At 48.6% G+C, this 19,342-nt stretch overlaps 2 non-coding genes across 2 annotated transcripts; one reads left to right on the plus strand and one right to left on the minus strand.

The window, feature by feature from the left end:
* The first annotated feature begins 914 nt into the window (after positions 1-914).
* Positions 915-986, plus strand: TRNAA-UGC. The gene has a single exon. It is a non-coding gene; the product is annotated as a tRNA-Ala (tRNA).
* Positions 987-5,443: 4,457 nt separating this feature from the next.
* TRNAG-UCC lies at positions 5,444-5,515 on the minus strand. The gene has a single exon. It is a non-coding gene; the product is annotated as a tRNA-Gly (tRNA).
* Between the last annotated feature and the right edge of the window lie 13,827 nt (positions 5,516-19,342).

The following is a 19,342-nucleotide window of genomic DNA, read 5'->3' on the forward strand; positions in this document are numbered from 1 at the left end:
TGCAGCTTTAACCTGCTCCAGGGGTGACCTGCTTCCCCCTCCTTTGGGAGCCCGGGGACCCCGAACTTCCCAGAGTCACCTAATTGATGCTGAGCTGAGCTGTCCCTTGTGCAAAGCAGGAGGCCAAATTCCAGGGAAACAATGGACAAGCAGGTGGCTCTGGGCACATCCAGCCCTGGCCGTGAGATGTTCCCTCCCCTTTTCTTTATGCCCCTGTTGTTATTTCATGGATTGTCTGGGATGGGGGAAAAGCTGAGTTCACTCCAGCTGGAGGGGGAAGAACCCTGAAAATCTCAGGCCCCAGCTCCTGCTACGAGGATCACTGAGGTGCTGGGAATCTGCATGGGAAAGGGACGGTGTGAATTGTCAAGGTGGGGAATGAATAACAATCTACAACAAGATCCACCTCATTAATCACTGACACAGGCTAATCCTGCTGCAGATAGAAGGGAAACTGGGAGTGATTCTTTGCTGTTCAGCCATGGAAACAGTGACCCAGTTGCACCGCAGTGAATGTGCTGGGGAAAGCTGGACTTTACAGGCAGGTGGAAAGAGCAGATCCTAGAAACACCTGGAGCTCCCCACAGCACTGCTGCCACCAGGGTCAGGTGTTGAGCGACTCACAGCGCCCCTCCCCTCCCATTACATTCCAGGAGGGGGTGGCAGCACCCCCCACCCAATGCAGGGAAGAGGGCTGAGTGTATCTCTGCACCCTGAGCCCAGGGCACCCACTCTCTCTGCCCCACACATCGAATCTGGCCCTGCAGCAGAGTGACCCCTAAGAACCAGCAACTTCCAGGACATCAGATTTGGCCTCAGAGCAGGGAATGTGTCCCTCATGCTGCTTTTAGGCCACTAGGTGCTCTGGAAACAGGAGGGCTCTAAGTGTAACCTATAGCACAAATGGGCCATCTGGGGATGTAGCTCAGTTGTAGAGCACATGTTTTGCATGTATGAGGTCCTGGGTTCAATCCCCAGCATCTCCAAGTTCTTTTCACCCTGCTGCTTTGCTGATGCCCTGCAGGAGTTTCAATCCTGCTCAGTGAGGGGCTAGTGCCAATTGCATGGAAGGTCGGGGGGGGGGGTTTACTCCTAAGTCTCCTCTGCACATTTAAGATTCCTACCTGCTGTGCTGCTTGGGACAAGGGTAGATGAGAAGGGCAAATCCTCCAGCAGTGGAGGGAAAGGTCCCATCTGCACAGACTGAGAGGCAAAGACTAGACTTATTTCTTGTCTGGGCCCAATCTTTTCACCTGCTATAGCCCTTGTTCCAGCTCAGGTGATAGCTAGGGGATGTCTCATGACTGCAGCATGTTTGTTCAGTTCCACCCTCTTATAGAGCTTTGGTACAAGGCAGGAATCTTTTGTCTCTCTCCTGGGGAAAAGCCCCAGGTTTAAGATGGATTCCTATACCAGGTGACATGGTCACATGTCCCGTGAGACACCCCCCCCACCCCCCCCAAGCCTTCATTCTTCCTGGCCTGACTCACAGATGGTGCAGGACAGAGCCATCTCCAGTCAATTGTCCTGGTTAATGGGAGCCATCAAGAGTCCAAACCACTATTAATGGCCCACACTTTGCATCATTACAACAGGACCTCAGAGTTATAGTTCATATTTCTAATTTCAGATCCAAGAATGATCGGTTCATACAATAGGATGAACACACACAGTAGATTATAAGCTTTGTAATGATACCTTACAAGAGACCTTTTGCGTGAAGCATAATCCAGTCACTTTATATTCACACTCATTAGCATACTTTCATAAAATCCTATGGAGTGCAACGTCACAGCAGGGAAAGGGTTTTACTGCAGCACCTGGGAGCAGTTGAGTTTCATGTTCAGGCTGTGGTATGAGTTCCTCCAGGTTTCTCGTAAGCACACAGGGACCTTCGCGGGTGCTCTCGATACAGGAATGGCCCAGATATGATAAAGTGATGGGAATTGCATTTTCCTTTTTTATTTCTGTATTTCCAATGACATTTGTTTGTGATTTCATTTTGCTTTGTATAACTGTGTTTTCTCCTGGATTTGATATTTAACAAAAAAAAGAATACGGCCTCAGGGCACCAGATGGAGGAGCAGGCGGGGCTAGGACTGCTAAGAGAGCGAGAGTAGCAGGTTTTCTGTATAGTTTCCTACCCTCATTTTTCTTGACTAGTTTCTCTTCTGTATGAAATTTGCTTTTTGTAGCATATGAGCCTAACTAGCTCAGTTGGCAGCGCATCAGCCTTATAATTTGAGGGTCCAGGGTTCAAGTCCCTGGTGAGGCAAAGAAACACTTTCCCCCTGTGACATACCCAAAGAGTTTCAGAAGGACTCTCCTTGACTTTAGTTTTTCCTTTTCAGGACATGGCCTTTCCCAGGAAGGGCCCTTTACTGCCTGGGACTGAAGGTGCTACTGCCTCACCTGTCCACTGGCCTCACAGTCTGGAGGAAGAAAGGCCTCTGGGCCTGCAGCAAAGTGCCGTGCGCTGACTTTTTCAGCAAATGCAGGGCTGGCCAGAGAGGCATGTTCCCACTGAGTCCTCCCTGCCAGAAAAAATTGTCCCCAGAGACAGGGGCGGCTCCAGGCCCCAGCACGCCAAGCGCTTGCTTGGGACAACAAGCCACTGGGGGCGCTCTGCCGGTCGCTGCGAGGGTGGCAGGCAGGCTGCCTTTGGCGGCATGCCTGCGAAGGGTCCACTGGTCCTGCGACTTCGGCAGACCTCCCGCAGGCAAGCCGCTGAAGGCAACCTGCCTGCCATGCTTGGGGTGGCAAAATGCCTAGAGCCGCCCCTGCCCACAGAGTCCTCCCTGCTGGAAGTCTACAGTAAACAACAGGTGCTCTGCTGGTCCCATGGTGTAAGGGCCAGCACTCAGGACTTTGAATCCTGCAATCTGAGTTGAAGTCTCAGTGGAATCTGAGAACAATTCCTGTGCCACAAACCCTGCTGGGTCTTCCAACGCTCTGCCTTGCTTTCTCAAAGGCCATGAAAGCCACTACAAAAGGGTTTTTTTTCCTGTCATAATAGCTCACCTTAACTGATCACTCTCGTTATAGTGTGTATGGCAACACACAATTTTTCATGGTCTGTGTGTGTGTGTGTGTATATCTATATATATATATCTTCCTGCTGTATTTTCCACTGCATGCATCCAATGAAGTTGGTTTTAGCTTAGGAAAGCTTATGCTCAAATAAATTTGTTAGTTTCTAAGGTGCCACAAGTACTCCTTGTTCTTTTTGCAGATAAATGAATGGAGGTTAAGTCCATGAATGGCTATTAGCCAGGCTGGGTAAGGAATGGTGTCCCTAGCCTCTGTTTTTCAGAGGGTGGAGATGGATGACAGGAGAGAGATCACTTGCTCATTACCTGTTAGGTTCAGTCCCTCTGGGGCACCTAGCATTGGCCACTGTTGACAGATAGGATGCGGGGTTGGATGGACCTTTGGTCTGACCCAATATGGCCAATGTACTAGGACAGAGTTTCTGTAGTGTAGTGTAGTGGTTATCACATTTGCCTAACATGCAAAAGGTGCCTGGTTCAAAACCAGGCAGAAACATACTGGCTTAATTTTCCCAACTCCTACTGGCCTATTCCCTGCGGTTGTAGGAGCAGCAGTGATTTCTATGCTCAAAAGGTCTGTTATACTTCCCCTGCTCCCACTTTTGTCTCCTCTCCCTCTCTGAATGCCTGTGAAGTGGCTTTTCCCCTCCCGCTCCCTCCTGGAATGCTCGTGGGATGAATGGGCTGGTTGAAGAGCAGAAGAGCTCCCAGGTAGACAAGGTGTCTGGGACGCTAATTAGGCAGCGATCACACATCCAGAGCATGGACACTGCCCAAGGTGGAGTGTGACCAACCAGATGCAGCCAAGTCATCTCTAGTCGCAGGCAATGAGGTGCAGGCCCTTAAAAAGGGGAAGGGGCCATGTGCTCAGGAGAGCCCTCACAAGCTTGTACCTCCAGTGAATGCCCTTTGCTCGGACCACCTGGCCAGTGGTTCTCTGCGTTGCATTTCATTGTGTCTCAGGAAGACTTACCTTCATTGCACCGTCCATAGCTGCACGCTGTGGGACACTTACCTTGCAGAATCCTCACATCTCCAGTGCTGTGCCTGTCCTGGGAGCGTGAGTGTGTCACCCTGCCCCCCTTCGTTTGAGCTTAGCTATCAATATAATAAACATGCTGCTTTCTGCCAAACTCTGGTGGGTCATTAGTGCTCCCTATGCTGACTAGCTGGCCCAATTTTGGGTAACACCTGCGATAACGCCAACCCTGTCATGACAGAGGGTAGTGAAATGAGCTGAGAAAAAGCCTTGGCATCAGCAGGGGAAAGCTAGAGGATCTGGGCCAGGCACCTTTTGAAGCCTTGTGGCTTGGTCTCCTCTGCCCTGAGAGGTTGGCCTATGGCGGCCGGCTCTTCTGCGTGACTTGCCAAAGGAGGAAGTGAGGCGGGTATGGGGCAAAAGAGGAAAGTCGAGCTGAGGAAGGCAGGGCAGAAGCTAAGTGCCTCAGTGCGGCTAAGTGGGGTTAGTAGAGCACCACCAGTCGTTCTGCAAAGCCTGGGGAGGTGCGGTTGGCTGCTGGGAGGTAGAATCCTGTGCCTGCGTCTTGGCTTCCCAGGGATGGCTACTTGCAGCCCAGGATAAGGATGGTTCTGGGTGGAAGGAAGACAAGCAAAGCTCTGGGAGGAAGTTTGGGTGCGGGGTGCGGGCTCTGCGCTGGGGGAGGGGCTTGGGGTAGAGGAGGGGTGGCGCTTACCCCGGGCACTGCAGCTCCCAGAGTGACTGGTACACACAACCCTCTGGCAGCAGCTCCTAGGTGGGCGGGGCCAGGGGGTCTTCGTGTGCCGCTGCCTGCAGGCGCTGCCCCCAGAGCTCCCATTGGCTGCAGTACCTGGCCAATGGGAGCTGCAGAGTTGGTACTCGGGGCAGGGGCAGTGCATGGAGACTCTCCCCCCAGCCCAGGGGATGCTGGGACATGCCGGCCATTTCTGGGAGTGGCACGGAGGGATGGAGGCAGAGTGGGCAGGGAGCCACCTCAGTGCTGCTGGCACATCTCTGCACACCCATGGGGGGAGGGGAGCAGAGGGCCTCCATGTGCTGCCTGGGGTAGGGGCAGTGCACAGAGCTGCCTCCCCTCCCGGGTCTATTACAGGAGTGGGTGGGTGGGTCTTTTGGCCTGCAAGGTGCAGCAGGTCGGACTAGATGATCACATTGGTCCCTTCTGATCTTAAAGGCTCTGACTCTAAAAGGGAGAGGGAAGTAAAGGGAAAAAAATAAATAAACCAAACATTGTAATACCAGGATAACTCCACCTGCTCATTGTATAGTCCCGACCCTTTCTTCCTCCACTGGGTGTTTAATGACCTGCAGGACATTGATTCTCTCCTTCCATTATTAAACTGATACAATGTGACTGAAATTAAACCCATTCTCAGCAGAGAAAACATCATATCACTGCATTGGCTGGGAATCGAACCCAGGTCAACTGCTTGGAAGGCAGCTATGCTCACCACTATACCACCAATGCAGCTGGCAGAAAGACCACTTATGCTTGCCCAATGAGGCTAGACCAGAATTGAGGCATTTTACTGCCTATTAAAATGTACTGGAGTCTCATCACTAAAAAAACCTACCTCTACCTTCACCTGGGTTTGGACCATCAGCCTCTCAATTAGATCACCAAAGTGGTTAATCACAGACACAGGTAACTACCCTACTTCCCAAGCTTGTCTATGAAGCACCTACAGGGGCACACCTGGCTAGTGAGGGAGGTGCAGTGCTGGGGTTATGAGTTCAGGCCTCACCCAAAGCATCGGTTTTCATTAGCCATGGAGCTTCCCCCACTCACTTTGTCTAATCCACATGGAAAGTGCCATATAAGGGTGAAGAGAGTAAATTCTAAACTCTGAAATGCGGCGGTGGCCCATAGATTGGGATAAGGGGTTTGAAGAGAAAAATCTCTAAGGATATAAAACCAGACAGGCTCCAGGGGCAGGTACAGTACAATGTCTCAACAGGGAGCCATTTGGGGGAGGGGGGTTCACTTCCTCTGTTCAATGTCCTGAGAGGTATTTTAAGATGAAGATAACACCATGGCTAACAGTTGACTGGCACGTCCTGGGTTAAAGGAAGGAAGGGACTTGGGTTAATAGTCGGAAGATTTGTGTTACCGTCACTGTCTGACCCCCCTTCAGTGCAGAGGTTTGTACGCTCCTGGGTGGAACGCACAGACTCTTGGAGAGAAGGGGCAGCTGTTTCCATGGCAGAGAGCCTGGCACCTAGGAGACTTTCTTGACTTGCTGTTTTGAGGCAATTCAAGAAAATAATGGTGGACCTACAATGTCCGGTCCAAAATTTTAGGCCCCCCCCCCCCGCTGCCACTCCAGCTGCTGCCCCAGACAGGGGAGCCCCAGGGGGCCTGCTGCTGCTCCGGCCACCCCAGGAGTGCTGCCGGGGGCCACCGAGCTGTGGCTGCTCCTGCTGCCCATGGAACCACAGGAGGGAGATGATTTTTTGACAGTGACGGACGCCTCGTCCTAAAGGCCTTTGTCTGCCCCCTTTTAGTGACTGTTTGGCACAGGAATGCAGCCCTCACTCCTGGGTCTCTCCTGGGGAAATAATGTTTCTGTGCAAAACACCAAAGCTTTTGACAGAAAGGAAGAAAAGGAAATGGCCACACGATGGGACTAGGACATAAGGAATGAAACACAAGATGCTTCTCCCATGTGCATTGACTTTGAACCTTGTTGTTTGCGGTGTTGTTGTATCCATGTTGGTCCCAAGACATGAGACACAAGGAGGAGGGGGTCACATAATATCTTCTAAAGGACCAAGGAAGGGAGTATTATTTACTCCTTCTCATAACACAAGAACTAGGAGGGGTCACCAAATGAAATGAATAAACTGCAGGTTTGAAATGAACACACTTCCCTCAAGCTGCTGGCAATGCTTCTACTAACGCAGCCCAATCTGCTGTTAGCCTTCTTGGCAACAAGGGGACTGTTGACTCATATCCAGCTTCTCATCCACTGTAATCCCCAGGTCCTTTTCTGAAGAACTGCTGCTTAGCCAGTCGGTCCCCAGGCTGTAGCAGTGCAGGGGATTCTTCCTTCCTCAGTGCAGGACTCTGCACTTCTCCTTGTTGAACCTCCTCAGATTTCTTTTGGCCCAATCCTCCAATTTGTCTAGGTCACTCTGGACCCAAACCCTACCCTCCAGCACTTGGATTCTTTACATGCTTTCACAGAGTGAAGAGCACATGTTCCATAATTTCATATGGCAGAGTTTTCTGCTATAGGGAGCTTTCCCTGTGTGAATTTGACAGGTGAATCAACATACAGGCATATTGTGACCCTTCTCAGGGAGCTGAGGGCTGTGAGTTTCCTTGTTGCCACCTGCCACTAGGAAGACAGAGTTTTGCATTTGGCAGCTGGATGTTAGTGACCAAACTCACCCAGACCATCAGGCACTCAAAGACCCTCCTCTGAGCTACAGCAGCCACCCTAACCCCTGAGTTCCTTCAATGTGTCCCCCTCTGGGGTGCAGCCCGGATCACCAGATACTCAGAGAAATCCCAGATTCTCTCTGCCCAAAGCAATGGTATATCCCAGGTTACTAGTTTTACTGTGGATCACTGCTACTGTATCTCACACAGCACTTGAGTATAGTTATCAAACAAGCAGAAATTTATTTAACAACCGATAGAGATTTAAACAAACAAATGTGAGTGATGGAAACCAACTGTTACCAACTAAACAAAATCAGAAAATGCAACCTACACTTTTTAATAGTTACCTTTCCTATCTAAGTAGAGTCTCACCTCACACTTCAGTCAATTTCACTGATTCCTAGTCCCTAGGAGCCACGGCCCTGCCTTTCATGAAGCACCACTGGTCATTAGGAATCTCCTTGGTGAATGGACCCAGAGTGTTTTTCTCCACCCTGTTATGAACTGAATCAGTCTTTTGTCTTTATTCACAGAAAGGACGAACTCCTCAGTCTCATATTGTTCTTGTCACTTCCACAGGGTTTTGATGTCTATAATTTGTCTTTGATGGTTTTCCATTGGCTTCTCTGGGTTGGTGCAAAGGCTGACAATGGAGCAATACATCACATAACTGGCTACCAAGGAACAGGTGCCAATTCCCTCCCACTGGAATGGGCCATTCCCAACAAGACCTATGATTGGGGTGACTCACTTTCACAACAATACCATATGGGCATAATTTTCCATGTACTTACATTACCCCTTAACCATGCCTTGGACACACTTCTCGCAGTGATTCGGAGTATCAATAATTTACAAGCTTTCAGTAGAGATCTCACTGCTATGCTTCCTGGATAAATATCATAAAAGCAGTGTATTAGCTGTGGGGAGTTTGTCAGGTCTGAGACAGGAGTTGCTTGTGAAGAACTGTGACCCCCTTTGCCAATTGGCACCAATGAGCTTTTGTCACAGATGCACTGAGCTATACAGTCACCCCCTGATAGAACAGAAAGGCCAGCACAAAAAAGAGAGAGAGGAACAATAAGATACTAAAATGACAATGGCTGGAACTCTCCATTTCTCTCAGTCTTTGCATTCATGGGCACTAAGAGCTGTAGCTACAGTTGAGGAACCAGGTGAGCGGACAGCTGGCTCAGCCCTCCATACGAGTAACTTTCTCACACATAGGGAGATGGGTCAAAATTGGAATTGATGTTAAGGCTGTGTCTACACTTCAAACACTGGAAATATTCTTCTGACAACCCAACACTGCCTACACTGGGGCTCAGGTCACATTAACTACTTCTCTCAGTGGAGAGAACTTTTCACACCCCTGAGAGATGTGGCTCTGCCAACACAGCTTTTCTACATCGACCAGCCTTTAGCTGGCTTATTGACCTGAAAGGCAATGGATTTCGGTCTTGTTCTTTATATTGATGGTTGATGAGTGCAGCTGGCCTACCTGCTGGACACATCCTATGACAGATGTCAGGCCTTTCCTTTGCAAATTAGAGAAGTGGGGAAGACAGTGACCCTTACAGTCTAAGTGGGTAAAAACTTATACAACATATCTCCTCAAGTAGCTTTCCTTTGAATAGAAATTGACTTTGAAACTAAGCAAAATAAATTCTATTTGAAAACACAAAATATTAAAATCGATACTGGGCCAATATTCTCTTATACACACTTTCTCACACACATTCTCCCACCCCAACCTTTGGAGTGAGGTTTTCCACCAGAACTCCTTACACTACAGGGGGTAAATTAAATCAAATTAACTTTTCAAGATTAGCCACCATTTCCTGTACGACTAACAAAACAAAACAAAGAAAACCAACTTTCAGTTTTCCAAAATACTTCAGATTATCACACATTTAGTCTCTTCTTTAACCAATAACTTCACCACTAATCTCATTTTAATAGATGATAAAAACATATTCAAAGATCACAAATTCTTATCATATATGTTAGTTTTCTTCTAATGCCCATTGCCAACAACTGAACCTTGGCTCAAGATGTGGTTTGTCCCAACCACTTCTGTGAGTTCAGATATCTCAGGATCTTCTACAGTATGTGTTGGTGGAAGGGGTCTCCTAAGTGGGAATCTTTGCATCATGAGGAAAAATACCTCTCGTGTCACACTTTTAATCTTTCAAAGTGACAGAAGATAGAGAAGTGATGTAAATGCATAAAACACAAGAGAGAACTGTCTGGTCTACACTAAAGACATTTATCGGTTAACTATATTACTCCGATGTGTGAAAAATCCACACCACTGAGCAATGTAGTTACACAGCCCTAACCCCCTGTGTAGATAGCTATACATCAGCAGCAGAACTTCTCCTGCCAAAAGAGCCACTGCCGCTTGCGAGGGTTGGACTAATCAAGTCCGATGAGAGAAATCTCTCCCATTGGCTGAAAGCGTCTGTAATAGCAGCGCTACAGCAGCGCAGCTACATTGGTGCAGCTGCACCAACATCAGCTTTATTGTGTAGCCAGAGCATCAGACACAAAACCATAGAATCAAGGCTCAACATGCGAGTATCCGGAAGTCTGAAATTGGAGCCTGATACATTCATTGCCTCATTGGTTACCATCATTTCTACAGCCTTGAAGTCCTTGTTACCCAATCAGGCAGCCAGTTTGGGATCCACGGGGAAGGAATGTCCTTTGAAGCACTCTCTCTTTGGATCCAAATGGTAAAGGATGATTGTTCTCAATGTAACCTGGCATCCTTTGGAACTGTAATCAGTGACACTGAACTAGGAAATGGAGTTGTACAAACAATTTTCCTTGGGTCATTGGTCACCATAGCTTCCTTTACTGGGGTGGAAACCAAGAACGGGATGTGGACTCTTTCAGCCCCAGCTCTTTCCAAATCCTTGGCCTTGGGTAGGGTAAATTTACACTTCTCCGAAGTAGAATCCTTTACAAAACCACTCCAAATCTCAGCAGTGTTAGTGAGGCTTACCAAAACATGGAGGCTTACCAAAACATGCCAAGCTTTTCTTTAATTTGGTGGCACAGTTCCAGGCAAGGGACTGGATAAAGGGCTGGATCACAATCTTCATTAGTGACCAGAGTTGGAGTTTCTATTCAAAAATAGTTATTTTTCTGCAGCTATTAGATTTCCAAAACTGATTTGATTCGATATACATTTTTAGCACCTACAAAGGATAAATTCAGCAAAACTCCACTTCTATTTCCTCAACATCTGCATCATGAAGGGCAGTATCTCCGATACAATAAGATTAGCTAGGAAAGATCTTCTGTAGGGCCTGGGTTACAAAGGCTTTGGAACCAAATACCTGGGCATTGTGCCTAGTTCAAAAATCACTTACCATGGAATTTTCTCCCCAGATCATCTGGGACAATATTGACTTAAACAATTGAACTACACAGTGATCATATGCACTTCCTTCAGTTAGTTGGGGTTCTGCTGTTGTTCACCATTTCTGAGTAGAGATTTTAAATCACTGCTGTTTCTTTGTTAGCCTGTCCAGTAAATTGGAGAGTTCTCTAATGCAGACAGAACTGCACCTCAACCTTCTCCATGACATCATGCAGGGATGGGGAAAAAGCAAAGCTGAAGTGAGAAATGATGACTTTAGCAAATAGTCATTTGTCTTAAATTCTCCTATAAATCTGCACTACATCCTATCAAACTGAACTACTATCCAATTGAGTGACCAAACAGCCTTCAGGAAAGATAGAAACCCACATCACAGAGAGCTAGAATACATGGCAATGAAAGTGTGAAGTGAAATTCCAGAGCAGGTTATATCTGATTATTCAGAATCAGGACAAGAGATTCTCCCATCACATTCTCCTCTGATCCATTCAAACATACTTCACTCAGCACTGTCTCAATAGCCAGTTATGTTATTTACAAAATTTTTAGTATCCGAGCATTGCTATAATTTGGGACAAAACCACTCACACCTTGCCAGAAGTGGCTTTACCAATAGATGGAACCTGGGATTTAAACTCCCAATGATCACACTGTGTTTGGGATCCATTTGAATTCCCCTTCCAGGTCTTTGACACTTTCATCTCCAGTCAGAGCGACTCTGAGATAAGATTAAAGAAGTCAAAGCATCATCTCCAAGCACAGACAGCTAAGAACTGTTCCTCACAGGACACTTTGAGAAGTGAATGGATAGAATGTGATGATGATAACCTCTGCATGGCTCAGACAAAAGGTAACAGTTCTGCAGTGATGGGGAAGGAGGGAATCTCTGCGTCTCCCCATCTCCTTCCAGTGTCTCAGAGGCTGAAATTACACTTTTTTTCCTGCCCCTGCTCCTCTTCATTTAACTATAATTTGAAAAATTCCCATTATATCTGCTCTTCAGCACAACCCAGAGCAACGTGAGAACAAGTGGCAATGATACAATCTGTATCACTGGTGACTAACAATAACTTTGAAATAGGAAGAATAGTATAAATGTGATGCTCCCTGGTTCCTGATAGGAAGGGCACACTCGAATTACTCATGGGATAATGGAGTTGATAGAAAGGACAAATGGGTCCACCTCAAAACAGGGCAAACTGCAAAAGGCAAAAATGGGCCACTCCTCTGGTCAAACTGAGGGATAACCATGCTGCAAACAGTTCAAACAGCTTTAAAAGTTACTATGTGGGAATCAGGAAAATTATTAGAGAAAAAAAAGTATTGATAGCCCTAGAGGTGTTTATGTTGTTGATCTCCCTTGCAGATTCTCTGATGACTAACATGGGCTAAGTGCCCACAGAAGGTTTTCCCGCACTCACTGCATTCATAGGGCCTCTCCCCTGTGTGGATTCTCTGATGCCTAATAAGGTCTGAGCTGCAATTGAAGGTTTTCCCACACTCACTGCATTCATAGGGCCTCTCCCCTGTGTGGATTCTCTGATGTTTAATAAGGTCTGAGCTCCTAGTGAAGCATTTTCCACACTCACTGCATTCATAGGGCCTCTCCCCTGTGTGGATTCTCTGATGGGTAAGAAGGTCTGAGCTCCTAGTGAAGCATTTTCCACACTCACTGCATTCATAGGGCCTCTTCCCTGTCTGGATTCTCTGATGTCTAATAAGGTCTGAGCTCCTAGTGAAGCATTTTCCACACTCACTGCATTCATAGGGCCTCTTCCCTGTGTGGATTCTTTGATGCCTAATAAGGTGTGAACTGCGACTGAAGGTTTTCCCACACTCACTGCATTCATAGGGCCTCTCCCCTGTGTGGATTCTCTGATGTTGAGAAAGGTCTGAGCTCCTAGTGAAGCATTTTCCACACTCACTGCATTCATAGGGCCTCTCCCCTGTGTGGATTCTCTGATGGGTAAGAAGGTTTGAGCTGCTAGTGAAGTTTTTGCCACACTCACTGCATTCATAGGGCCTCTTCCCTGTGTGGATTCTCTGGTGTCTAATAAGGACTGAGCTGTGAGTGAAGCTTTTCCCACACTCACTGCATTCATAGGGCCTCTCCCCTGTGTGGATTCTCTGATGTTGAGAAAGGTCTGAGCTCCTAGTGAAGCATTTTCCACACTCACTGCATTCATAGGGCCTCTTCCCTGTGTGGATTCTCTGGTGTCTAATAAGGGCTGAGCTGCTAGGGAAGCATTTTCCACACTCACTGCATTCATAGGGCCTCTTCCCTGTGTGGATTCTGTGATGCTTTATAAGGATGGAGTAATCACATATGTTTTCCCCAAACTCACTGCATGTATTTTTTCTCTTTCTGCTGAGGATTTCCTGTTGTGTTGTGGTTTCCTTGAGGTCCTTCTGAGTTTCCTGACAGGAAATACATTTACCCACTTTCTCCCCTGGCTGGTTTCCCTGCTCTCCTTCTGGTCTGTGCTGAATGTCCTGGGATTTTTCCTGCTTATGACTCCAGGACACATTCCTTTTCGATCTTTGTGATAATGCTCTGTGTTTATCCACTTGCTCAACATTTTCCTGCTGAGAATTCTGCTCCTCTTTCTCACATACCATTGCGTCACCTGCTGTGATAGAGACAGAAACCTCAAACAGGGATGGAAAGGGGAAGGCCAAACCAATACAAGTACTGGAGAGAAGTCAAATAAAAATCAGGAACTGAACTCCCCCAAGTTCTTCCCCAAACAGGAGAGAGGAGGGGATCAATTCAGGCTTCACATCCCATCCAAATTCACAGGGGGAAGGGAGGAAGCTACTGCCTGGTGTCTGCTAGTGTCTACAGGAAGCCATGAGCTATATTTACCCTCAGGATACGACCCCTGCTAGGGACAATACTGAACTGAGAGACCTTCCAAGGGCATTGTAGGGCATCCCAGATGTTTCCTTCAGGCACTTACAGATTCCGAGTTGGTTTAATATTTCCTCACCTGTGCAGGGAGCTCTCAGGATCTCTTTTTCCTCTGAACCCTGGAGGTCTGGGACCCATGGCTCTTTCCCTTGTTCCAGCTGGGAGACCACATCAGGTTGGGAAACTGGAAATCCTGCTCAGATGAAAGAAAACAAAGGAGGTCACTTGATTTCATAACTTTGTCATAAAAAACATTCTATTAATTTAACTTCAGTGCTTAGTGTGACGGGTGTGCCTGGGGCAGTCCACACTGAAAATGCCAGGGTCAGGGCAGGATGAAAAAGGGAGAGCTGATGCTCCCAAAACTGGTGGTTAACACTGAAGTTAAACTCAACGACCAGTCACAAACTGTGCTTCTGATCCCACACACGGGTTATCGAGAAGCTGAAAAAAGAAATCACACGGCCCCCTTTATTGCATTCCAGTTCTCCGACTCCCAATCAGCACCTAGGTCCAGTACAGTGAGAGGTTATTTAAAAACTCTGCTCATATACAAAATGTTTTTCTGACCCCAAAAGGTCAGCCACATTACAAGATCACTATAGGTTTGGATCTTACCCAAAAGACCACACTGCCAGCCAATCCTTTAGCATGGAAAGACAAGACAGGACACGACACAGAAAAAGTTGTTAAATGGAAAAGCAGTGAGATGCATTCCAAAATCTATATATCAGGTTATTAGCAGTATTGTTGAGCTGCTGGCTTGAAAGTCCGTCTGGAACACATCCACAAGTTCGATGGGTCTTTCAGTCCTTTGTTCCAGGCTTCAATTTGTAGAGAAGTTGCTCCAGAGGTAGAAAGAGGGATTGAAGACAAAATGGAGATGATGCAGCTGCCCTTTATATTCCTTTTGCCATGTGGCTTGTACTACCTGTGTCCCAAACACAAGCTTCACAGCACAGGGCATGGAAAAGCCTCGGAAGTCTCAGCACACAGACATACCCCTGCATGTCTTGCTGACTCAATAGGTTTATGCCCTTGATCAGGGATGGGCAAATTACGGCCCACGGGCCACATCCAGCCGACAGGACCGTCCTGCCCAGTGCCTGAGCTCCTGGCTAGGGAGGCTAGCCCCTCCCCCGCAGCCACACCACCATGCGGGCAGCGCTCCTGCGGGGCAGTGTGTCTGGCTCTGCGTGGTCCACGTGGCTGCCAGACACGCTGCTCTGAGCAGCATGGTAAGGAGGTGGGGGCGTTGGATAAGGGGCAGGGAGTCCCAGGGGGCAGTCAGGGGACAGTTGGATGGGGCGGAGGTTCTGGGAGGACGGGGGCTGGATAGGTGTGGGAGTCCCAAGGGTCTGTCAGTGGGCAGGGGGGTGGACAGAGGTCAGGGCAGTCAAGGGACAGGTAGCAGCGGGGTTGGGTAGGGGGTGGGGTCCTGGATATGAACCCATATCCACACCCCCACCCCCGACAGACCCCGGGACTCCTACGCCTATCCAACCCCCCAGTTCTCCATCCCCTGACCGCCAGCCCAACCGTCCCCTGCTCCCTGTCCCCTGACTGCCCCCCAGGGCTCTCTGCCCCTTATCCAACCCCCTGGCCCTGGCCCCCTTACCACAGCCACGCGGCCTGCTGCAGCTAGACACAGGGTCCCTCAGGAGCGCGCAGACCAGCCCCCTTACCATGCCACTCAGAACAGTAGGAGCTCGCAGCCCCACCGCTGCAGCACTGCCCAGGAGTGGTGGGCCAGAGCGCTGGTGGTGCGGCATGTTGAGTCTGCAGTGGGACAGCGGGGGTTAGGGAACAGCAAGGGAGGAGAGGGAGAGGGGAGCCTCCCCATCCGGGAGCTCAGGGGCCGAGAAGGCTGGGCCCGCGGCACAGATGTGGCCTGCGGGCCGTAGTTTACCTACCCCTGACCTACATGTTAGTTTGTAAAAAGAACAGGAGTACTTGTGGCACCTCAGAGACTAACAAATATATTTGTGTTTTATCTGCATTTCTTTTGTAAACAATTCTGACTTTTATGCCTCGTTACCTGTAGTCACTTAAAATCTTTTATTTTTTGGTAATTAACAATCTTGTTTTATTGTTTTATCCAACTAGTGTGTTTGGATTAAAGTGTGTTGGAAACTGCATTTGGGATGTAGCGGGGTGGACCCCCGCTCCTGCCCTGAAGGGTTAAAAACAGCCCTGGGAGGGGGCTGTGGCTGGAGAAAGCAGCTTTTAGGCTGGGCTGATTGGGGGAAGTGGCTGCAGCTGGGGCCACGCCCCAAACAGACTCAGCTGGCCCTATAAAGGCAGAGAAGCCAGGGGCAGATAGAATCTCTCTCTGTTTGTAGAGGGAGATGGGCCTGGCTGCAGGGAGCTGGACACAGGGTACCTGAGTGGAGCAGGGCTGGGGAAAGGCAGAGGAGCTGGGGAGCTCCAGCCTGGAAAGCCCCAGGCTGCGGCCTAGCAGAAGGCAATAGGTACTGGGGGGTTGCAGAGGGCAGCCCAGCGGTAGGCAAAGGCAGCAGGTCCAAACCCTCCTTGCCAGTGATGAGTGGCTGATCCTGCAGTCTGCCCCAGGGTGTGGGGCTAGACGATGACTGGCCTTATACTGAGCCGAGGTGGGAATAGTGGGTGGGAGTTCCCTGGGGAGAGGAGACCCTAAGACTGAGGGGTTACTGCCAGAGGGCAGCACCCCGGGTAAAGGGGCACCAGGTCCAGGGAGGGACACGGGGGGCCAGAGGAAAGGCGGATCACCGGCCTGCAGAGGGTGCGCTGGAGCTGGAATGAGCTAATTCCCAGAAGTCACCAGCAGGGGGTGCCGCAGGGGTGAGTCCCCTCATCTACATGGGATAATAAGGCTGGTGCATGTCATTTTCCACTGATGAAATGACAGACTTCATATGAGCTTGCCTTGTTCAGTAGTGTGCTGGACAGGGAAAGATGCACAATTCTGGGGGAAGTCTGGGAACAGAGACTTTTCTGGGGTTTTCCTGTGCTGCACTGTAACTCATGAGTCGCTGACTAGCAGCACTAAATACTGTGTAGCTGGGAGCGAGTTACATGCTGGAGACTGTGTGTTACCTGCCCAGGAGCGGCTGCTCTCACAGAAAAACAGTGTAAAAGTCACCCCAGCCTTGGGAACTGAGGGGACACAGCTGTTCAACACTCCAGATTGCACTGTGGCTAATGTCACAGACACTCAATTTCAAAGAGGCTCCCAAAACACAGAGAAAGTAAATCCATGTCCCAGAAATCCAAGACTCCAGAGAGAGGGCAAGTCTCCCTGCCACTGCTTCTTGCTGATGGAGAGGTCCAGAGACAAAGAGAGAGTCCTGGGGAAGCTGGGAACAGGAAGCATGGGCTGGTGGGGTTCAGTGGAGAAAGGGAACAGGAAGGGCAGGGACAGTACTGAATGCAGGATCTCAGCAGTACTAGATGTCAGGATAGCACATAGTGCAGCCCATTGGAAAACATAATCCCAACTAGACATATAAAATGATGAGGTCTAAATTAGCTGTTTCCACTCAAGAGAGAGATCTTGGAGTCATGGATAGTTCTCCGAAAACATCCACTCAATGTGCAGCAGCAGCAAAAAGCGAACGGAATGTTGGGAATCATTAAGCAAGGGATAGAAAAGACAGAAAATATCATATTGCCTGTATATAAATCTATGGTGCACCCACATCTCGAATACGGCTGTAGGAGCTGGATTTTATAATGTACTGTGAGAATTTAATGTATGATTTGATTTCATCCTGTCAGCCACCCTGTTTGAATAGCAGAAAGGAATGACAGACCAGAACAATCCTTCTGACTGATTATGGTCACCTTTTGTTTTAGGATAAGTTACACTGTCTACTATGGTTTCCTCTATGTATTACAAATTAGGCACTCTAGTTAAATCTACATGTCTTTGTTTTAAGGTTTAGTAAGTAAGAGACAGGATTCTCTATTGTGTCTATGTTAAGTAGATTAGAGAAACATTGAAGGCAAGGTTTCATTTGCAATGCCTTTTTGCTCGATATAAAATACTACTGTTTGTATTCTCAGTGGGTTTGTGTGAATGAGGATGTATGCATCAGGAAAAGAGAAGGTGTAAAGGCCATTGTTATAGCCAGAGTCAAGGAAGAAGGAGTCAAGAGACTTAAAGGACATCAAAGAATCAACAACGTGCATCCATAACGAAGGGCAGATTGATGACCCTGAGGTCAAGGCTGGCACCCCTGAGGACAATTGATTAAATCAGAACAAAGGACAGGTTGACCCTCTCGGAGGTGCACTGGAATGTTTACACCAGTTAAGAAGTAACCGATCACAAACTGACACAGCAAAATCCATAGAGTTCAACAAAGGAAAAAAGCCTATAAGAACCAGGGTGCTTGGCATTGGGACTTTGGGTTTGTCTTGCCACACTCCAGGAGCACTGGATCGTGACCGACAAGAGCCCAGCCCCACACTCGTGCTCAATCTAACTGGCCATTAGATTGACTCGAGCTACAAGAGACTGGTAACTATGAACATCACGGGAAGGGTGACTAAAAAGCATATGCTAACTGTTATATTCTCAATAAATGCTGTGTATTTACCTTCCTCTACAAAGATCCCATGTGCTTTGTAGGAGCATAATACTGCATGCAGATGTGGTTGCCCCGTCTCAAAGAAGTTTACTTATGCAAACAGGAGATATTTGACACTGTGCAATACTGTTCCTGTGTTCTGCAGCAGGGGAGGGTCTGTGGCAGTGTGTGGGTCACTGGCATATTGGGGTGATGCAGAGACAGGACAGAGCAGAGGTGGCATTGTGGGGCTGGCATGAACCTTTTCTCTGCATTTCCCCTTCCAAGAACTGAGGGGACAGGAATCCTTACCCAGCGAGGTCACATTCTCATAGTTCTCCTGCATGACGTCTCTGTAGAGGGCTCTCTGAGCAGGGTCCAGCAGAGCCCACTCTTCCCTGGTGAAATACACAGCCACCTCCTCAAAGGTCACTGGCCTCTGAAAGAGCAAGAGTCCAACACTCAGTACCTGCTGCCCCACTCACAGCCCCACTATTTGTGGGGGAGAGAAGCCAATCAAATGCAAGCTCTGGGTGGATCACAGTCAGAGTCCCACCCCCACCCCCATCAGAGCAAACTGGAAACACCCAGATAGTGGGGCAAAGCAAGAGCCCCTTGTCTCTCTCAGCAGATCCATCACAAGCCTACTAGCCACAGACCGATACAGGAGATGGAGCCCCTAGCAGGGACCAGGGAGAGCTCCCTGGTAGGAAGCCCAACACCCTCCCCATTCTGAGGAGCTGGATATGAAGGGAGGGGAATCTCCCCTAAACCTCACTGGTGGGTGCCCCTTTCATATCTCACAGCAGCCGCTGGTTAGTCAGGTCAGGCTCCAGCACTGGGATTCTGGTCAGTTTTCCTAACCCCAGGTAGGAGGGTTATTTTCTGCTTCACAAATTAGGGTATTTTCACCTCCTAATCTCATAGGTCTGTTCCTAGAATCTGGGCCATTTATTAAAATACCCCCAGCAGGAATGTCACAAGCTGTCCTCCTCCCTTCCCCACCCTGTGCATTTCCTGCCCGGCTCCAAACCAGACTGTGCAAATCTTCCCAT

The sequence above is a fragment of the Mauremys reevesii genome, linkage group 12 (assembly GCF_016161935.1).
Source record: "Mauremys reevesii isolate NIE-2019 linkage group 12, ASM1616193v1, whole genome shotgun sequence".
Classification (NCBI taxonomy): domain Eukaryota; kingdom Metazoa; phylum Chordata; order Testudines; family Geoemydidae; genus Mauremys; species Mauremys reevesii.